The sequence below is a fragment of the Dasypus novemcinctus genome, chromosome 5, assembly GCF_030445035.2.
Source record: "Dasypus novemcinctus isolate mDasNov1 chromosome 5, mDasNov1.1.hap2, whole genome shotgun sequence".
NCBI classification, from domain to species: Eukaryota; Metazoa; Chordata; class Mammalia; order Cingulata; family Dasypodidae; genus Dasypus; species Dasypus novemcinctus.
In genome coordinates this window covers 88262491-88284138 of record NC_080677.1, presented here as the reverse complement: position 1 = coordinate 88284138, position 21648 = coordinate 88262491, and positions in this window count along the sequence as shown.

The following is a 21648-nucleotide window of genomic DNA, read 5'->3' as shown; positions in this document are numbered from 1 at the left end:
ATCTTGGGGAAAAAAAGACACTGGGGGAACATACTGAAGAAATTGTACACATACATAAAAAGACAATGGATACAATGGTCATGCATGGCACAATGCAAATCAAAGATACACCCAGAGCACATAACAGCAGATTTTAACAGGCAGAGGAAGGAATTAGTAATGTCAAAGACAGTATATCTGAAATCAAATAGATAGTAGAACATATAGATAAAAAGATTAAAAAATGCAGGGATCTGGATGACAACACAATGACAAAATCCAGAGATTTGAATGACAGCATGCAATGCACAAATACATGCATTCTAGGCATCCCAGAGGGAGAAGGGAAAGGGGGCAGAGGAGAGTTGGAAGAAATAATGGCTGAAAATTTCCCAACTCTTTTGAGGGACATGGATGTGCATTAACAGAGTGAAAGAAAAAATCACATGATCATCTCTATTTTTTGTGTGTTTTTTTAAAATTTAGTTGCTTTTATATGATCATCTCTATTGATGCAGAAAAAGCATTCAACAAAATACCATACCATTTCCTAATAAAAACACTTCAAAAGGTAGGAATAGAAGGAAACTTATTCAATATGATAAAGGGTATATATGAAAAACCCATAGTTATATGCAATGGTGAAATGCTAAAAGCTTTCCCTCTAAGATCTGGAACAAGACAAGGATGCCCACTGTAAATGCTCTTATTTTTCTTTAAAAATTTATTTTTATTTGTTTCTCTCCCATTCCCCCCACCATTATCTGCTCTATGTCCTTTCACTGTATGTTCTTTTTTTTTTTTTAAGATTTATTTATTTATTTAATTCCACCTCCTCCTCCCCGTTGTCTGTTCTCTGTGTCTATTTGCTGCGTCTTGTTTCTTTGTCCGCTTCTGTTGTCATCAGTGGCATGGGAAGTGTGGGCGGCACCATTCCTGGGCAGACTGCACTTTTCTTTCACGCTGGGCGGCTCTCGGTCCGGGGTACACTCCTTGTGCGTGGGGCTCCCCTACGCGGGGGACACCCCTGCGTGGCACGGCACTCCTTGCGTGCATCAGCACTGTGCATTGGCCAGCTCCACACGGGTCAAGGAGGCCCGGGATTTGAACCGCGGACCTCCCATAGTGGTAGACGGACGCCCTAACCACTGGGCCAAGTCCGTTTCCCTGTATGTTCTTCTTTGTCCACCTACATTCTTATCAGGTGGCACCAGGAATTTGTGTCTCTTTTTGTTGTATCATCTTTCTGTATCAGCTCTCCGTGTGTGCAGCACCACTCCTGGGCAGGCTGCACTTTTTTCATGTGGGGCACCTCTCCTTGCGGGGCGCACTCCTTGAAAGTGGGGCACCCCTACATGGGGGGCACACCTGTTTGTCATGGCACTCCTTGCATGCAGCAGCCCTGTGCAAGGGACAGCTCACCACATGGGCCAGGAGACCCTGGGTACCAAACCCTGAACCTCCTATACCATAGGTGGATGCTCTATCAGTTGAGCCACATCCACTTCCCTGTCACTGCTCTTATTTAACATGGTGTTAGAAGTACTTGCTTGACCACTTAGGCAAGAAAAAGATACATGGCATCCAAAATGGAAAAGACAAAGTAGAAATTTCACTGTTGGCAGATGACATGATCCCATACATAGAAAGCCCTGAGAAATTTAAAACAAAACTTCTAGAGTTGATAAATGAGTTCAGGAAAGTGGCAGGATATAATATCAATGCACAAAAATTAGTAGCATTTTTGGACACCAATAAAAAGCAACCTGGGAAGAAAATCAAGAAAAAAAAATTCCATTTACAATAGCAACTAAAAGAATCAAATATCTAGGAATAAACTTAACTAAAGATGTAAAGATCTTGTACACAAAAAACTATACAACATTGTTAAAGGAAATCAAAAAAGGCCTAAATAAATGGAAGAATATTCCCTGTTCATGAATAGGAAGATTAAACATCATTAAAATGTCTATCCTACCCAAACTGATTTACAGATTTAATGCAATCCCAATAAAAATAAAATCCCAATAAAAATTACCACAACGTGTTGGAAAAGCTAACAGTGAAATTAATTTGAAAGGGCAAAAGGCCTAATAGCCAAAGTTATATTGACAAAGAAAAATGAAATTGGAGGAATCACACTACCTGACTTTAAAACATACTACAGGGAAGTGGATGTGGCTCAAGTAATTGGGGTCCTATCTACCCTATGAGAGCTCCAGAATTTGATTCCTGGGGCCTCCTAGTGAAGGTTAACTGACCCAAGCAGAGAGCTGGCCCATGCGGAATACTGGTCCATGTGGCAAGCTGGCAGGAGTGGATTGCTGGTCCGCACAGGAGTGCTGGCCCATGGCAAGCTGGCCCAAGTGGAAACCTGATGCAGCAAGGTGATGCAACAAAAAGAGACACAGAAGAAAGACAATAAGAGATACAGCAGACCCTGGAGCTGAAGTGGCACAAGAGATTGAGCACCTCTTTTTCACTGTGGAAGGTCCCACGATTGGTTCCTGGTGCCACCTAAAGAGAAGACAAGCAGACATAGAGGAACACATAGTGAATGGATACAGAGAGCAGATAATGGGTGGGTGGGAGGATAAATAATTAAATCTTTTTTAAAAATTAAAAATAAAACATACTACAAAGCTACAGTGGTCAAAACTGCATGGTATTGGCACAAGAAGAGACATGGAACACAGCTCTGATATAGATCCTTGCATATATGGTCAACTCACATTCAATAAGCCCACCACACCCACTCAACTGGGAGAGAATGGCCTCTTCAACAAATGGTGCCTGGAGAACTGGTTATACATATCCAAAAGAATGGGAGAGGATCACCAACTCATGCCCTATACAAAGATTAACTCAAGATTGAGCAAAGATCTAAATAAAAAAGCCAAGACCATAAAGATCTTGGAAGATAATGTAAGGAAGAATCTGCAAGATGTTGTAGTAGGAAATGATTTTATAAACTTTACACCCAAAACATGATCAACAAAAGAAAAAATAGATAAATGGGACCTCCTCAAAATTAAAAGATTTTGCACTTTAAAGGAGTTTGTCAAGAAAGTGAAAATGCAGCTTACTCAATGGGAGAAAATATTTGATAACCATCTATCTGATAGGGGCCTAATATCCAGCATATGTAAAGAAATTCTACATCTCAAAAATAAGACGATGAACAACCCATTTTTTAAAAAATGGGCAAGTGGTTTGAATAGACACTTCTCCAAAGAAGAAATACAAATGGCTGAAAAGCACATGAATGATGCTCAACATCACTAACTATTAGGGAAATGCAAATCAAAAGTACCATGATACAGCATCTTATACCCATTAGACTGGTAGCCATTAAAAAAACAGAACTACAAATGTTGGAGAGGATGTGAAGGAAAGAGAACACTTATCCTCTGCTGGTATGAATATAGAATGTTGCAGCCCTTGTGTAGGACAGTTTGGCGGTTCTTCAGGAAGCTAAATATAGAACTGCCATATGATCCAGCAACCCCTCTTGTGGGTATATATTGAGAAGAACTGAAAGCAGGGACATGAAGAGATATTTGCAGACCAATGTTCATAGAGATATTAGTCACCATTGCCAAAAGTTGGAAGCAACACAAATGTCCATCAAAAGATGAATGGATAAGCAAATTGTGGTATACACATACAATAGAATATTACTCCACTATAAGAAGGAATGCAGTATCAACACATGGGATAACATGGATGAATTTGAAGACCTAATGTTGAGTGAAGTAAGCCAGGCACTGAAGGACAAATACTACCTGACCTCACTGATATGAATTAAGCAAATTGAGCAGCCTCACAGAGCTAAAGTCTGGAAGATAGGTTTAAAGGAGACAGAAAGGAAGTAGAGGGTTGTGAGACAGTTACCATATGAGCAAATCTATGATAAGGTAGAACGGTGTAGTTCCTCAATGGATGGGAATGACAGTGGTGCAGTGATGCTATTTGGTTCAGCAATGCTGGTCTGTGAGGGGGGAAAGTTGTGGGGGGGGGGTTGAAAATCCATGGAACTGGGGGGAAAGCCAGGGGAAGGAGCAGGTGAACTCTCAGGATTTGCAGGTCTGTGGTTAAAGCTATAACATTGGGACTATTCTTTTGGCAAATATGGCAAGGGAGGGTTACTGGTATGAAATATGTAAGTGTTCATCTTGTCATAGTGTGTTACATCAGTGGGTGGAGACCCACATAATAAACAAGAAAATATTAAACTCCCATCCTGGGGAGTCCTGCTATGTTCTCAAACAGAGGGGCAAGAGTCTCTTGAGAACATAAGCAGTGCCTAATAAAAGAAAACAGACCAGTATGTCAAGCCCTCAATATTATTGCAAGTAACAATGAATCTTACTCTTCAAAGAGGTCCTGAGGGGAGAGGGAAAGAAGAACAGAATAGATGGGGCATAGGGCACATGTAGGGCATTAGAATATTTCTGCATGATATCACAATAATGGGTACAGGCCATTTTAAACTTCATCAACATTTATAAAAGTGTATGGTCCAAAATGTAAACCATAATGTAAACCATTTACCATGGTTAGTAGCAATGCATCAATATTCATACATCAATTGTAGCAAATGTACCATCTGCATGTAAAATGTTATTAATAGAGGAGAAGGAACAGGGAAGGGCATTGGGTATATGGGAATCCCCTGTATTTTTTTTTTTCTAAAGATTTATTTATTTCTCTCTCCTCCCCCCCCCCCCCGCCACCCCAGTTGTCTATTCTCTGTGTCTATTTGCTGCGTCTTCTTTGTCCACTTCTGTTGTTGTGAGGGGCACGGAAATCTGTGTTTCTTTTTGTTGTGTCAGCTCTCCGTGTGTGTGGCACCATTCCTGGGCAGGCTGCACTTTCTTTCACGCTGGGCGGCTCTCTTTACGGGGCACACTCCTTGGCATGGGGCTCCCCTATGCCGGGGACACCCCTGTGTGGCAAGGCACTCCTTGCGCGCATCAGCACTGCACATGGGCCAGCTCCACATGGGTCAAGGAGGCTGGGGTTTTGAACCACGGACCTCCCATGTGGTAGACGGACGCCCCAACCACTGGGCCAAGTCCACCGCCTCTCTGTATTCTTTATGTGACTTTTCTGTAACTTAAAGCTTCTTTGAAGATAAAATTAAAAAAAAAAAAGACACTGGGGGAATATACAGAAGAAAATGTCACTGTACATACAAGACAACAGATCTTACAGTGATAAAGACAATGTCTAAAAAGCTCATTATTTTTTTAAAGTATTAAATCATTTTGTACTTTATATGTTATTTTTAAAACCATCATTATTATTTCATTTTCTTACTATTTTTGTTTATTTTCTTAGCTTCACTTTTGGAGAGGTTTTGGATCTCACAGAAGAGTCACAACTGTGAGAGTGGAGGAACATTGGCATGGGTTGTTAGTGATGGAAGGAGGCATGGGAGAGGGTTCATCTAGGGCATGCCTCTAAGGCATATGAATGTGTTTAAATGTTTATAGGGCTTTATCACATGGTTGGAGATCCATACAATAACCGAAAAAATATTGAACTCCCATCCTGGGGAGGTTTGCTACATTCTCTAACGGGACTACAAGAATCCCCCAAGTACAGGGGCAGCACACAGTGAAGGAGGATGGGTCATTGTACCAGGCCCTTGAAACTGATGATTGTATTTATGAACCTTTTCTTGTGAAATTGAAACTTAGCCTAATATTATATGTTGCCTAACAGTTACCTCCTGAGGGACTCCTGGTTGCTCAAATGTAGGCTCTCTCTAAGCCAAACTCAATATATAAATGCACTACCTTCCCCCCAGTGTGGGAGATGACTCCTGGAGACAAGCCTCACTGGCACCAAGGGATTATTACCAAGCACCAACTAGCAATGCACCTGGAAAAAGACCTTGACCATAAGGGGGAAATGGCAAATACAAATGAGTTCTTATGGCTAAGAGATTTCAAAGTGAGTCAGGAGATCATTACAGAGGTTACGTTTATGCAAGTCTCAGCAGAATCTCATTGACTGGTGCAGTAAATATTGCCTCAAATAGCAGGGCCACTGAGGGCTCTAGAGACATCCAGACATTCTATGTGGGGCAGATAGCTCAGGAGTTTGGTGCCCTCCTAGTGGGCGTTACCTTGGAATTTATGCTCCCCAGTATGACAGAGTTGGAATCATTTGTGGTTTCTCTATACATGGCTCTTCTGCCCCTTCTATTTTAACCTATAGTTAGTACTATACTTGACAGGTATATGTCCAAAAGACTTAAATCTTTGGTCCGTCCATGTGCCAGTTGGGCCCTGAATCTCAGCAGAGTTGCCACACTTACTCTTCAGTGCATTGGACTCACTCAGGATAACTAAAAAGGTGATAATGATAGACAATGCCCATCCCAAAGAGCAGAGTCTACAACTGCAAGCAAGATAGTCCCATCCATTTGCCCCATGGGATCTAAACCCCCTCTCAATTAAGGGCAGAGTGATCATCGCCATCCCAAAATCCTCAAGATTGGGGAATGAACAATGGTCTAAAGTAGACTTATTATTATTCTACTATAGATTCATTAGTCTAGAAATGGAAGAACTTTTATCATTAATGTGGAGGCAGTGGCCACTGGAGTTTCTGAGGGGAGGGAGTGGGAAAAATAGTTGTAATATGGAGGCATTTTCAGGACCTTGGAATTGTCCTGCATGACGTTGCAATGACAGATATAGGCCATTATACATTTTGCCATAACTTACAAAAATGCTTGGGACAATGTGTAAAGTATAATGTAAACTAAAATCCACAGTTAGTAGCAGTGCTTTAATACGTGTTCATCAATTGTAACAAATGTACCATACTAATGGAGGATGTTGTTAGTGTGAGAGGAGAGAGAGTGGGGCATATGGGAAGCCCCTATATTTTTTATATAACATTTATGTAAGCTAAAGTTACTTTTAAATAAATAAATAAGAAAAAAAAGTATGCCAACAATAACCAAAAACGACTACTTAATTGCTAAAAATACCACATGCAACCTTTCAGGTTTAATAAGTCGATTTAGAAACACGTGTATGCTCCCATCAAGAGTTAAATTTACAGCCTGCAGTGAGGGTGGCAGGCCTATAGGTGTGTAATCACAAAAATGTTTTACATGTGGGGGGATTCACTTTTGTTTTTGAAATGTAAAATTTGGCCTCTTCGTTATTTATAGTCAACTCCTTGTCTTTAAGTGCCTAATCATTTTGTATGTAAAAGCTGTTACCACCTTTCTAAGCAGATGAAATGTGAGCAGGAATGTTTTAGACATATTATTTTTTACTCTGTTCCTTCTATATGTGTTTCCCCAGTAATATTACAGCATTAAGAAGATCCACGTCATACTAAACTCTTTGCTTTGAATATCAAGATGACTCAGCTCTCATGTCCTATAAATAAAAAGGTTTCAGCATTTAAAGATTACTCCTGTCAAAGAAAAAGTGGTTAAAGTAAAAATTACTCAGTCCTGCCAGACATTCATGTGACCTAAGGTTTGGGTTTTTTCCTAAGGATTTATAACCTTGACAGTTACTTTTGTGGGCTTCTTTTAAAACCTGTCATTTAGCACAAATTGACATTTAAGCAGCTTTTTAAAGCTCCAATATAAAAATGTTAAAAACAGCCTGCATTTTTTCCTATTAACATCACCTATTATTTATCATCATAGTCAGAGAAGTGAATCATCAACTTTCCCCTTTCAACATCTTCTTAGAAATTGGAGGCCGTGAAGAAGATAGGACACTCTCAGTCAATTTTATTTCCTTCTTTAAAGAGAAAACTGCTTAGATTAACATTAAAATCTTTCATACGATAAAAGACTCTACAAAATGAAGATAAGCCACCAAAGGAGAGTTGGGATGCAGTTAACAAAGGGTTATTGTCCAGAAAATAAATAAAGGACAGATATAAATCATTAATGAAAAGATAAACAGCCCAATAGAAAACTGGGAGGGGATATGAACCAGCAATCTGATAGAAAAGTTTGAATGGCCATATAAAAAGATGCTCAACCTTCCCAGTCATTAGAGCAAGGCAAATAAGCACAATGAAATGGCATTTTGTACTCAGACTGGCAAAAACTTAAAAGTTTGAGCGAGGAGGATGGCCATTTGAACTGTTTCTGCTGCTCTCGTACTCACTGGCCTCCCACTTCCAGCCCAATTGTGGAACCACTTTTCTAGCCAAATGGCCCCTGAGGCTTAGAGGGTGTGTGCAGGATGAAGATATGGTTGGTCCTGAAGGAGAGAGATGAATGCAAAGAGCACGCAGGGACCAGCAGCAAAAAGGCTTCGGAGGAAGAGAAGACCAGGAGCAAAGGATTCTAGAGAACGCTTGGCCTGCAGAGATGCCTGGAGCATTGAGATCAGGGCTGCTCTTCTTTTTGTCCTCTAAGATACTGCAGAGAAGCCAGGCAGGTACCAAGTCTCTTGTAACTATGAAAGAATAGCACCCTTTGCTAGGATTTTGTTTTGTTCAGGGCTTGTATTTTTATATGTGTATATATACACATACACACACACATATTTACTTTATTCTGTTTTAAGATCCAGGGGCAGAAAGCTTAATTAACCTGAAGGGATGTGCATTTACTGTAAAGGGCCACAAACACCGTAGAGGGCCTTCCGTCACATCAGGGTAGGACTCCATCTCCTTGTGAAGAAAAAGAGCAAGCCCTGGGTTGACAAATGATGGGAAAATAGAAAGGGACATGAGGTTCACACTATCTGTAATCATGTACAAAATATGCTTACGGGTGTAACACTAGTCTTAAGGGTCTGTGTATACTCATTTTCACACTGATCCTCAGAGAATGGATCTCAACAAAACCCAACATTGCTAGGATGAATCTATGTGTGCAAAGGTTTGAAAAGGCCAGGCCTTTTCTTGTTCAGTATCTCAAGCCCCAAAGATGAGTTAGCCAGCTAGCACACCGGATATGGGGAGAACATGTTCAAGAAATCGCTATGGTGGAAAACATTTCATTTTCAAAACAAAAAAAAATTTTTCTCTTCCTCCTGCATGGCAGTTTGACATTATTGATGAATTCCAAAAAGAAATACTGATTATGTTTGTAAACTGGTCTGTTCCTCTGGGCTTGTGATACCTTTGATTGTATTAAATTCAGAGGTTTCACTTTCACTTGGTAAAATTAATGTTAGGGCTCTGATTCGGCCACATCAGTAGGATGTTGAGTCCCTGCCCCCTTGGTGATTGGACACCCACACAGAAAACAACATGGCAGAGGAGAGAGCTAGGTTTAGATGCTGGTTCCCCCGGGAGAGAGCTGAAGCCATTTGCCTGGTAGTTTTCAGCTGGCCTTGTGGAGAGAGCAGAGCAGCTGAGCCCTGAAAGAGACAAGCTCCAAGAAGAGAGACAAGCCTTATGCCAGTCTACAACTGAGATCGGAAGAAGCTGGAACCATAGAGCCTTAAGAAGAAGAGGAAGCCTGAACCCTCACAGAGACTGGCCACCATCTTGCTCCAACAAGTGGCAACAGACTTTGGTGAGGGAAGTAACTTACTCTTTATGGCCTTGTGACTATAAGCTTCTACCACAAATAAATACCCTTTATAAGAACCAACAGATTTCTGGTACTTTGCATCAGCACCCCTTTGACTGACTAATATATCCTATTATTGTTAGTTCTGAATGTTAGATCATTTTTTCCCCCTGGGGTCAAAAGGTACCTAAGTTTTTTATTGTGAATAAAAAGTAGGGGACAGAAAGCAAGTATTGGCAGTTTCTTCATTTTCATTTGTGCATGAATTTTTAATATAAAATGGAGACAGAAAGCATTAATGCAAGTCAAAATGTTTCTGTGAACAAATATCAACAGTTTAACTTTATAAAAATTATAAATAAATCCGTTAAATTTTTCTGGACAATGCCCAGCATTTGGATTTTCTTCAAACAAGTAAGAGTCTTATTGATGACAAAGAAGCAATTAAATTCATTATTGAAAAATTAGGGAGTGGATATGGCTCAAGCATTTGAGTGCCTGCTTCCCACATGGGAGGTCCTGGGTTTGTTTCCCGATGCCTCCTGAAAAAAAAAAAAAAAACAAACAACAAGCAAAACAAATGAAAAAAAAACAACTTAGGATAGCTGATGTGGATCAGTGGTTGAGTGCCAGCTTCCCACACACAAGGTCCAAGGCTCAATCTCTGATTCCTGGTACCTCAAAAATAATATAATGTAAGGGTTAAATAAAGTCAGTTTGAGAGATTTAAAACCATCTTCCTAAGTAATTCCTGGTTTATAGGAGAAATCACATCAGAAGTTACTGATAAATTGAATGTCCATGAAAATACTATACATCTAATGTGTACATGCAGTCAAAGCAAGATCCAGCAGAAACATATAGTCTTAAGTGCTTATTAGAAAAAGAAGAAAGAAAATAAATGCATTTTGTAAGCTTTCAACTCAAAGAACTAGAAAAGGAACAAAATAAATCCCCCAAAACTTAGAAAGAAAAAAATTAAAAAAGATAAAAGCCGAAAGAAATTAAATAGAAAATAACCCCAACAGGTACACTAGATCTATTAAGATAAAGTTGTTTCTTTGAAAAGCCTCAGAGTCAGAGAAACCATTGTGGCAATAGAAGCATAGAGACTGGAGTGTCATGGTCCCAAGTCAATGGTTGCCCCCAGCTTTCAGAAGCTAAAGTTCTGGATTTGAGGCTTCCCCTGGAGCCTCCAGAAGGAACCAGTTCGGCCAACACCTTGATTTTAGCACCATAGGAATCCTTTTGGATACCTGACTTCCAGAACTATCAGAGAATAAACTTGTATTGTTTTAAACCATTAAAAAAAATTTGCACCTGGCAATTCTGAAGAGACAGACAGAGAGGGAGAAGACAAAGAAATAACACCAGAAGTAAGAATTCAAATACAGCCAAAGGAGCAGATGTGGCTCAAGTGGTTGAGATCCCATCTCTCACATGGGCAGTCCCAGGTTTGGTTCCCAGTGCCTCCTGATAAAAACAAAACCCAACAACAAACAAAACAAATGAAAAACCAACTCAGGTAAGCCAATGTGGTTGAGTGCAGCTTTCCACATTCAAGGAACCAGGTTCAATCCCTGGAGCCTGGTAGCTAAAAAAAAAACAAACAAAAAACACCAAAGCCAAAGAGCAAGGTATACTTATAAAATTATAAGTGAATGCTAATACTTATACCAATGAATTTAAAATTTTAGAAGAAAGAATTTTTAGAAACAAATTCTCAAAATAATATCAGAGGGAAACAGATGTGGCTCAAGTATGTGGGTACCTGCCTACCACATGGGAGGTCCTGGGTTCAGTTCCCTGTGCCTCCTAACGAGAAGATGAGCAGACACAGAGAGTGCACAATGAATGGACAAAGAGAGCAGCCAGTGAGTGCAAAACAAGGGGAGGAGGGAGAAATTAATTAATATTAATAATAATATCAGAGAAGCTTAACTTAATAGACAAAATTTTAAAAGTTAAATGCATAATTTAAAAAAATCTACCCTTTAAAAAAGGCACCAGTACCAGACTGCTTTATGAGTGAGTTCTACAGAATCTTCAGAGGCAGGTTTTCCATATTTTACTTAAGTCGTTTCAGGGCATAAAATAGATATAAACTCCATTACTTGTTCTACAAGGCTAGTATAACACTAATACCAAATTGAGCAAAGACTGCCCAAAATAGTCTTTTTAAAAATCTCATTGGGATTATAACCACAAAAATCTTTCTTAAAATTACAAATCAAAACTAGCAGAATATTGAGAGAATAATATAACATGACCAAGTAAGACTTTTTATAAAAATGAAAGGATGGGTAGACAACGGGAAACCTATTACTTTAGCTTCTTGCATAAATAAATAAAGAAAACCTATATGATTCTCTAAATAGATGCTGAAAAGGGATTTAATGAAATCCCAAACCTATTCCTGAATAAACATTAGTAATCTAGGAGTAACACAAGAATAGGATGCTCTATAAGAAATTTACTTGTATTTTGTTTTTATTCCCTTAAATTCACCAATTAGGAATGAAGGCAGCTTTACTCCTTCCCAAGAAGACAGGCAAGCTATGACCTAGTTTCTCCTTACCCAGCTGGGATGGAGTTTTGTGTATCCAGGCTAGTAGAGGAGAAGTTAAAGCCACTGTAGAATTAATCAAGCTCTGTGACTAGAAGTTCTGGTTATACAAGGATGTTTAAGCTAGACTGTCCAAAAGTAGGCAGACAGAGACTTTGACTTTGTGGAATTTAAAAGGAGTAAGCAGCCCCACTCCCAAGACACATGGATCCCCAAGATAGCTGAGAACTCAAATGAGGAAAAGCACTGCAGTTTTCATGGAGGTGGACACTAGAAGTATTGAGGTGACCTAGGCCAACTGGGAGGCCCTGGCTCTGGGGTGGTAGGTCCTCAGAGGGACAGCTGTGGGACAGCTATGGAGGGTAGAAGCAGGGCCAGCAGGGCGAAACCTAGGATGTGTTGAGGGCTTTATGCACTGGGCAGCATATTTTGCATGCTCATGTGTGTTTGTGCATGCATGGGTATTGTGTGAGTGTGTATACGCATGTGTGTGTGTGATGTCCTGAATTTGGTTTAATATTTATCACAGAGAATATTTATAAAATACTTGTGAAATATTTTCAGCTATGAGAACTAGTATTATAGATTGAATTGTGTCCCCCAAAAAGACATGTTCAAGTCCTAACCCCCTGTCCCTTGAATGTGACTTCATTTGGAAACAGGATCTTTGAAGACGTTGTTAGTTGAAGTTAGGCCCACCGGGGTTGGGGCGGGTCCCTACCCAAGATGACTGTTGCCTTTACAAGAAGGGGTAAATTTGGACCCAGAGACAGACACTGGAGGTGAGAATGCCATGTAAAGGGAGACACAGAGAAAAAGTGGCCCATATGAAGACAGGGGCAGAGACTGCCAAGGAAAACCCAGGGCCCCTAGAAGCCAGGAGAAAGCCATAAAACATATTCCCTCCTACACATTTCAGGGAGCCTGGCCCTGCCAGCAGATTGGTTTCAGACGTCTAGCCCCCAGAACTGTGTAAATTAAGCCACTTAATTTGTGGCATATTGTTATGACAGCCCTAAGAAACTAAAATTACTGATGAGGGCATTTAGTCAGATGAGGGCATTTTCAGATGTTCTCCTCCTCTGGTGTTTATCAGGTCAACATCTGAAAATCACTTCTTTCCTGTATGGTAGCTGTTTTCATTTTCTGAGCTGTTCAAGCAAATGCCATGCCATGGGTCAGCTCAAACAATGGGAATGTTTTAGCTCACAGTTTTGAATCTAAAAGAAAGTCAAAATTAAGTTGCCATTTATGTGTTTTTCCCCTGAAGATCGTGGTGTTCTGGGGCTGGCAGCTGGTGATCCTTGGTCCTTACCTTGTCACATAGCAAGGCACGTGGCATCCTCTTCTGGCCTCTCCTTTCTCTAATGGGTTCCATTGATTTCAGCTTCTATCTGGTCCCTCCATGGCTTTCTACCCCTGCGTCTGAAGTTCATTGTGCTTATGATATAAGGTCGTATTTACAATGGGTTCATATCCACAGAAATGTATTAGATTTAAGAACATGTTTTTCTCCAATACACACAGCTCCAAACCACCACACTAGCATTAGCCAATCAGCAATGTAATGGGGGAGATAGCTCACCATACTGGCAAAAAATTCTATAAAACACCTTGGACTAAATCTTAAGCCCTATGAGAAAAAAATCACAAAACTTTGTTGAAGTAAATTTTTAAAGACTTAATTAACTGGAATGACATTATATATTTCTGGATATATTATTTTCTTGGTTACATAAATAGAGTAAGTTACTTAGCCTCTCTGTGCCTTCTTGCCTTGTCTATAAAATGGAAATGAAAATAGTAACTACTTCATTGGTTTGTTATGAGGATCAATGAGTTAATTTCTATTAAGTGTAATTAAATTGTTTACTATTATTATAAAAAATATCAATTCTTCTAAATTTAATCTATAATTGCAAATCAGGCCTAAACAAACCTAAATAAAATTCCAAACAGATTTTTTCATGGACCATGAAAAAGAAAATTCATTTGGAAGTATAGCTGTTCAAAAATAGCTACAAAATTTTTGAAAACATGATTATGACTATTTGATTTGGAGAATGAAATTAGGGATGGCTTTTTAGAATTTCTTCTTTTCTGATATTTTCTAGATATCTTACAATAAATATGTATTAGTTTTATAATAAAAGTCATCTTTTTAATAGTGAAAGCCATTTCATTTATAAAATGTTCTTCATACTTCAAAATATCCACAAAATTAGTAAATTGTATCTGTTACCATTTGCAATTAGGTTTATCATTTATTCTAAAAGGGAAATGGTACATCATTTTTTATGGAACAAGTTTCTCCTCCTCTGACTGGTGTTTATCAATATTTGTTTCACAATAACGTTTTTGAAAACTTATTCATTTAGCAACATTTATTAAGCATCTATTACATACTTGGCATTATAATTGGCACTGAGGTTACAAAAAATTAGGATTGATTACTTTCTTGAAAGCTTACAATCTACTGGGGGAGAAAGACATGTGTTAGATAATTGTAATGCCCTATGATGAACAATAGCATGTGGACTAAGGGTCCTGTGGACCATTCAAAGAAGGTTCCTTCCTGCCTGAGTGAATCAGGAAAAAATTCATGCAAACTTGACATTTGAAATAGAAACTGGAGGTACCTTACATATCACAGCACAGATGAAGGGGATCAAAATTCCAGGTAATTTGCTTTTTATCAATCCACTAAAAAGTATCAAGATGCTGCTTAAGGTCAATTTGTGGCTTGATTTTTAAACCAAATGTCAGATTATACAAGTTTTCGATACATCAGAGAAACTTGATTCATGAGCAGACAAATAGATACATATGATTAAACTAAGTGGGATCTTGTGTTGGCTTGGAGTTACATACCTCAGTAAAACATATTCTTAATCCAATTCCATCCCTATGGAAGTAAATGCATTGTAAATAGGACTTTTGAAGATGTTATTTTTAGTTAAGGTGTGGCTAATTGAATGAGGATGGGTCTTAATACTGTTTACTGGGGGCCTTACAGAGAAAACTAGAGAAAGAAAGCCCAGAGAAGCAAGAATTTGGAAGTCAATGGAACCCAGAAGAGAAAAGAGGAGATGCTCCATGTGCCCTGCCATGTGTCAGAAAAGCCAGGGACCAGCCAGCCCCAGAGTGCCATAGTCTTCATGGAGAAAGCATCGCCTTGCTGATGCCTCAGTTTTGGACTTCTCCTAACCTCGAAACCATGAGCCAATAAATTTCTGTTGTTAGGCCAATCCATGGTATGGTATCTGGGAAACTGAAACGGTTTTCTAGAAGTATTATTATTAGATGTTAGGGGTAATTAGATACATGTATATTATTCCTAACTCTTTAAAAGAAAGTCAGCTAAAATAGATGTTCTTGCCAAAATTAAGGTGGGGAATAATTTAGGGGGTAAGTTTTAAGGTTTAAGTTCCTTGATTCAAAGTGAGAAGTACCAGGCTACTGCTGCAACTGCTCTTCATTCTTCCTACAGACTCCAGTAAGGGTTCAGACAAGAGTAAATCATCTAACAAGTCAGAAACTCTGAGGGTGGGGCCCATCAACCTGTTTTAACAAGCCCTCCCATTAGTTAATTCAAGTTTGAGAACCATGTGCAGCCAGTTAGTGGCATTAATTTAACCAGCAGTCTTTTATTTTTACTTATGTTCCAGGAAGGGAGAAACATGGCAGGAAAAAAAGAATTCAAACAACTTTTTTTGTGTGCGCTATTTTCTCAAATAATATGGGATAGAGAGGACGCAGGTGAAAACACTCTTTTCATTTTAAATAAAACATCCCTTTTAGTGGAAGGAATAATATTTCCATCTCAATTCCTTCTTGGGCTATAGAGAATAAACGGAAGTTGCACTAGGACCAGGCTTCATGATGACAGAACAAGCTATCTTTGACTTACTATGGCTGGAAGATGTTCCTTACCCCAAACACCTGGCCATTAACCAGTGACTGTGTGACTAAAATTCCACATCAAAGACATTTTATTTTCTCCTTAAACTAAGCATTTCTCTTAGTATCTACTCATAAGAATGCACATCTCTCCCTGGAAGGGACCAGTCTGGTGTTATTGTCACCAGTCTAATTTAACCATGAATTCATTAATCAAAACCTTTCTCCTGAAATGAGAAGTCCAGGAAGAAGTACACATCAAAATAGGTGCCATGGAAAGGAGAAAGATGCAGATAAGGGAGGTTGCAACCTTAGTCACTGGAAATAAATTACAACTTCTTCACCCACATATGACCTTAGATTCTTCAGAGTCTAATTCTAGCCTAGCTTTAAGTAAGCCCTGTAACCCTTCAATGCTCAAATTCTCAGCTGTTGAAAGCCTCACAAGTTTAGGGTTTGGTGGTCTTTGAATGTTAAACATGGGAAGAGAAAAAAACTAAATTCACACTATTATGTGGGAGATGCACATTCCAGCTAACTTTATTTGTGACTCCTATTATTAGTGCCAGCCTAAAGACCATGCAGAGTCCCTGTCAAAACCAGGGAAGTCATTTGTCTGGCACCCAAATATCGCCCCTGGTGACTGCTTATTTTAGTGACATGAATGAAGAAGTTGATTAAATTATAACCAAATGTTAATTGATGCTCAAAGCCTTAAATTATTTTTGTGGCGACTACTGAACTGCAGGGAAGAGGAAAATGCTGTTTTTCAGTAAACTACACAACCATACTATCTATTGGGGGATATTTTGGGTTTTTTTATGATACACTAATCCAAAAGATGATGTGAAAGAACTCCTCATATCTCATTATAGCACTGGGTTAAATGCTGTTTTTCAGTAAACTACACAACCATACTATCTATTGGGGGATATTTTGGGTTTTTTATGATATATTATTCCAAAAGATGATGTGAAAGAACTCCTCATTTCTCATTATAGAACTGGGTTTAGTGCTGTTTTTCAGTAAACTACACAACCACACTATCTATTGGGGGGTATTTTGTTTTCTTTTTATGATGTATTATTCCTATAAGGTGATGAGAAAGAACTCCTCATATCTCATTCCAGAACTGGGTTAAATGGTTAATTAATAACTTGGACAGGGGCTTTAAACCTCTTGTCCCACTGTCTAATGAAGAAGAAGATTGTCTCAGGATTTTCTTTCCATTTCTGGTGGCAGAGTCACTGAAGAGATAAACAACCGGCACCACTAACATAAATCACCCTGGAGGAGATAAACTGCTTGACCTTTGAGGCAGTTACATTGTATAACACTGAAACTGGAGTTACTCAAAACTCTTGGGGGGAAGTTATTGTGAATACACTACTTTTAAGTATTGAGTTTTGCCGTTCCTGAAGAAAGGAACTTGACACGTAAGTTATAAACATAACTTCCTGGACTTACATGCCACAGTGAGGAGAGATCAAAGAAAGTCCCAATCTTCTCAAATATTAGTTCTACCCATTCCTCTGTCTCGCCTTTTCCTTCTACAGCAGTTTCCAAAGTGCTTGGACAACAATTCTTGATTTTCCCCTCCCCTTCCCACATTCACAAATCCTGTTCCTCAGAAAATGGTATTATCATCCACCTGTTACTCTGGTCTAAACACTAGCAATCATCTTTCCCTCTTCCCCACAACCAATCCACCAGCCAAGTCCTCCCTCCAATCTATACATGTCAAACCCAATACATTTTTCATCACCATCCCTGACATCCTGTACTTTCTGCTACTGACACTCCTCACCTTGGCCCTACCAGAGCCTCCTACTGTCCACTCGTTAAAGTGGAGTATGAATCATCTTCTAAAATCTAATCAAATTTTATGACTACTCTGCTTTTATACTCTCCTCCAAGAGTATAGAAGAAAGAATAGCAGAAAGGATAACCAAAAGAGTAGACAGATGAAAACATTTGACATAATTAAAACAAAAAATAAAATGGTGGATACAAATAATACACTTACGGTAATATCATTGAATGTGGATGGATTAACCTCCTCAATCAAAATATATAGGCTGACAGAATGGTTAAAAAACATATGCTACTTACAAGAGACTCATGTTAGACTCAGGGATACAAATTGGCTGGAAACAAAAGGTTAGAAAAAGGATACTCCACCCAAATACTAACCATAAAAATAACAAGGGTAGCTATCCTAATATCAGAAAAAACAGACTTTACATGAAAAATGCCATGAGATTTTTAAAAAGGCTATTATATATTAATAAAAGGGACAATCCACCAGGAAGATACAACCATCATAAATATCTCTGCACTTAACCAGGGTGCTGCAAAATACATGACACAAACTCTGTCAAAACTGAATGGAGAAATAGGCATCTCTACATTAATCATTGGAGATTGCAACACACCATTCACATCATTAGATAGAACAACTAGAGAGAAGAGCAACAACGAAACAGAGAATTTGAACAATATGATAAACACGTTAGACCTAACAGACATAACAGAGAAGGTTGCATCCAAACTCGGTGTGTTACACATTCTTCTCAATGATCCCTAGATCTTTTTCCAGGGTAGACCACATGTTAAGGCACAATGCAGCTCACAATAAATATATAAAAAGACTGAAATTATACAAAACACCTTCTTAGATCATGCTGGAATGGAATTGGTAATCAATAACAAACAGGAAAGAATAAATTTGCAAATGTGTGGAGGCTAAAGAACACACTCCTGAATAATCAGTGGTGCAAAGAAGAAATTAAAAATGAAACCACTAAATATATTCAGACTAATGAAAACAAGAACACAACTTATCAAAACTTAAGACAGCAAAAGCAGTCTTGAATGGGAAATCTATAGCCCTAAATACCTATATTAAAAAAAAAGAGCGAGCTAAACTCAAAGATTTAACTGAGCAACTTGAGAAACTAGAAAAAGAAGAGCAAACCATCCCAAAGCAAGCAGAATGAAAGAAATAATAAAGACTGAAGCAGAAAGAAATGACATTGAGAACAGAAAAACAGTAGAGAAAAATCAATAAAAACAAAAGCTGGTTCTTCATTGAGAAGATCAACAAAATTGACAAACCATTAGCAGACTAACAAAGAAAAAAAGACAGGAGATGCAAATAAATACAATCAGAAATGAAAGTGGGGAAGTTATGACTGACCCCACAGAAATAAAAAGGATCATAAGAGGATATTGAGAAACTGTATGACAGCAAACCACACAACCTAGATGAAATGGACAAATTCCTAGAAATGCACAACCAACTTATTCTGATGCTACAAGAAACACAAGAACTTAACAAACCAATCACATTTAAGGAGATTGAATCTGTCATTAAAAAAATCTACCAGCAAAGAAAAGTCATGGACCAGATGGCTTCACAGGTGAATTCTACCAAGAATTTCAAAAAAGAATTAACACCAATTCTGTTTAATCTCTTCCAAAACATTGAAGATGAGAAAAAATTACCCAATACATATTATGAAGCTGACATCACCTTAATACCAAAACCAGATAAAGACACTACAAGAAAGGAAAATTATAGGGAAACAGATGTGGCCCAACCAATTGGGCTCCCATCTACCATATAGGAGGTCCAGGATTCAATGCTCAGGGTTTCCTGGTGAAGGCAAGCTGGCCCATGTGGTGAGCTGGCCCATGTGGAGTGCTGGCCCACAGTGGAATGCCACCTCACTCAGGAGTGACCCATGCATGGGAATGCTGCCCAGCATGGAAAGCCAACCCACAAACGAGTGCCAGCCAATGCTGAGGGCTAGTGCAGCAAGATGATGCAACAACAGACACAGGGAAAGAAAATAAGAAGATGCAGCAGAAGAGGGAGTTGAGGGGGTGTAAGTGAGTAATCACCTCTCTCCCACTCCAGAAGGTCCCAGGATCAGTTCCCAGAGCCACCTAATGAGAATACAAGCAGACACAGAAGAACACACAGCAATTGGACACAGGGAGCAGACAATGGGGGGAACAGGGAGAGAGGAAAAATAAATTTTTTTAAAAAAATCTTTAAAAAAAAATTGCAGACCAATTGCTCTAATGAATATAGATGAAAAAAAAGTCAACAAAATACTTGCAAATAGAATCCAAAAGTATATCAAATGACTTATCTATCATGACCAAGTGGGATTTATTCTTGGTATGCAAGCCTGGTTCAACATAAGAATATCAATCAATAAAATACACCACATTAACAAATTAAAGGAAAAAAGCCACATAGTTGTGCAGAATTGATGCAGAAGAGATTTTACAAAATCCAGCATCTATTCTTTCTTGATAAAAATACTTCAAAAGATAGGAACAGAAGGCAAATTCCTCAACATGATAAAAGGCATATATGAAAAACCCACAGCCAATATTGCACTCAATGGGGAAAGGTTGAAAGCTTTCCCTCTAAGGTCAGGAATAAGACTAGGATGCCCTCTGTCACCATTAAAAGTTCTAGCTAGAACAATTAGACAGGAAAAAACAATTAAAGGCATCCAAATAGGAAAAGAGGAAGTAAAATTTTTATTTTTCATGGATGATGTGATCCAATATTTCAGAAAACTCTGAAATATCTACTACCAAGTTATTTGAGCTAAAAAAATGAGTTCAGCAAAGTGGCAGGATACAAGATCAACATGCAAAAATCAGTAATGTATTTGTACACTAGAACTGAACAACCTGAGAAGGAAATCAGGGGCAATTCCATTTACAATAGCAATAAAAAGATTCAGATTCCCAGGAATCAATTTAACCAAAGAAGTACAGGACCTATATGCAGAAAACTACAAAACAATGCTAAAAGAAATCAGTGAAGACCAAAACAAATGGAAAGACATTCTGTGTTCATAGATTGGAAAACTAAAGATCGTGAAGGTGTCAACCCTACCCAAAGTGATTTATAGATTCAATGCAATACCAATCAAAAGTCCAACACCCTAATTTACAGAAATAAAAAAGGCAATTACCAAATTCGTTTGGAAGGGAAAGTGCACCTGAATAGCCAAAAGCATTCTAAAAAAGAGCAACATGGGAGGAATTTCACTGCCTGACCTTGAAACATATTATAAAGCCACAGTGGTCACACATAGACCACTGATATAAAAATAGACACAATGATCAGTGGAATAGAATTGAGAGTCCAGAAATAAACCCTTACCTCTATGGTCAACTGGTTTTTAACAAACCTACCAAGACCATGTTAATGGGACAAAACAGTCTCTTCAAGAAATGTTGCTTTGAGAACTGTTATCTATAACCAAAAGAATGAGAGAGGACCCCTATCTCATTCCCAAGCAAGAATAAACTCAAAATGGATCAAAGGCCTAAATATAAAAGCCCGGATCATAAAACTACTAAGAGAAAATATATGGAAACATCTTAAAGACCTTGTAGTAACTGGTGGTTTCTTGGACCTTACATCCAAAGCATGCCCAACAACAACAAAAATAGATAAATGGGACCTCCCCAAAGTAAACACTTTTGCACTTCACAGGACTTTGTCAAAGGATGAAAAGGCAGCTGATTTAATGGGAGAAAATATTTGGAAACCACATGTCTGATAAGGTTTAATATACATGATCTATAAAGAGATGTTACAACTAAACAAAAAAAAAGACAAATGATCCAATTTAAAAATGGGCAAAAG